The sequence below is a fragment of the Branchiostoma floridae genome, unplaced genomic scaffold (genome assembly GCF_000003815.2).
Source record: "Branchiostoma floridae strain S238N-H82 unplaced genomic scaffold, Bfl_VNyyK Sc7u5tJ_1180, whole genome shotgun sequence".
Lineage (NCBI taxonomy): Eukaryota > Metazoa > Chordata > Leptocardii > Amphioxiformes > Branchiostomatidae > Branchiostoma > Branchiostoma floridae.
Genome location: NW_023365627.1, coordinates 1 through 1272, shown reverse-complemented (window position 1 = coordinate 1272; position 1272 = coordinate 1). Strand labels below are relative to the sequence as shown.

The window sequence follows — 1272 nt, the reverse complement described above, 5'->3', positions numbered from 1 at the left end:
CGAAACAGTTTATACTATTAGTAAGTAGTTTTATACTTCCTGAAATGCCCATCCATCGTGATATTAGTTCTAGTATGGTAGCAGGTCGAGGACTTCAAGAACGTTACGGGGGACAGAGATGTCTGGAAGGAGAGGGTGGACTTGGTCCGGGAAAACTGCCCGCAATGATGATGATGATAGTAGATAGACAGATATTACTAACAGTATCTAACTGTACTAGATAGATGACGTTAGTGGATCCTTGGTCATACCTCCATACACCTCTGATGTCGATGCCAGCAGAAATCTGCCATTTACTCTCTTAGCAAGACCTGAAACAAAAGACAAAAGTGTTACACTTGTCCTCATATACATTTTGTACATAGCAATGCCTTGCCACAATGAATAAAAACCTGACCATACATTACTGATGGTTACAGGATCATGGGAGCAATGTTTATCTTTTTAAAATGTTCAACATTATCTGCAATTTATCTATCACGATAGCGATGTGGTGTGAGCTTACCCAACATGTTCAGTGTTCCTATTGTGTTTGTCTTGATTGTCTGTTATAGAAACAGGTCAGAATGAAATAAATGCAATGGTTATTATCATGATAATATTAGACATTAAAAGTTGTGAGGATTTGGTCACACTTTTAATCATCACTACAGTATTGTACTCAACAAGACATACTTAGCTGAATTGAAACGTGGAACTACAATGTACAGTACAATAAACAAATTACTATTAGGGACAAGAACAAAATCATTTCCTCAAAAAGACCATACCTACTGTACAATACAGTAAGGTGTGCTGTACATCTTGCTTTTGTCTAATTTGGACATTTATCTGATATAGCTTAAAAAGGATAACTTCTGAGCAAATATTTTCAAATTAACTGAAGGTATACATCCTGTCTGTTGGTATACTTTTTTTTCTCAAATGTAACTAGTACATGATGTATCAAAGTACACGATTGTACATGATTGTACAAAGTGAGTTTGAGAAAAAAGAAGAAGTTGTATTTGCTTACCTTGATGGGGTTATACATGTAGTGTGGTGGGGAGGCTGGGGAGGCTAGGTGGTAGATCTGGTCCACTGGTGGGAAGGGAAACTCATATCAGTAATGGATACAAATCAACTAAAGTCTAAAGTAGTTCTGTCTATCTACATACACATGTACATGTAAGTCATTATAAATGTAGGTTCTTTGTACATTGTAATTTGCAATGACCTAGTAGGTACATTTTTGTATAGGAGACTCAGCAACTTTGCATGCATGTGGTACGT

General features: G+C 36.6%; 1 long non-coding RNA gene across 1 annotated transcript; it reads right to left on the bottom strand.

The window, feature by feature from the left end:
* Window positions 1-237: 237 nt before the first annotated feature.
* On the bottom strand, window positions 238-1091 carry LOC118407283. Its single transcript, XR_004830131.1, has 3 exons — window positions 1016-1091; window positions 506-545; window positions 238-311 (listed from the first exon to the last, which is right to left on the bottom strand). It is a non-coding gene; the product is annotated as an uncharacterized LOC118407283 (long non-coding RNA).
* Window positions 1092-1272: the final 181 nt, after the last annotated feature.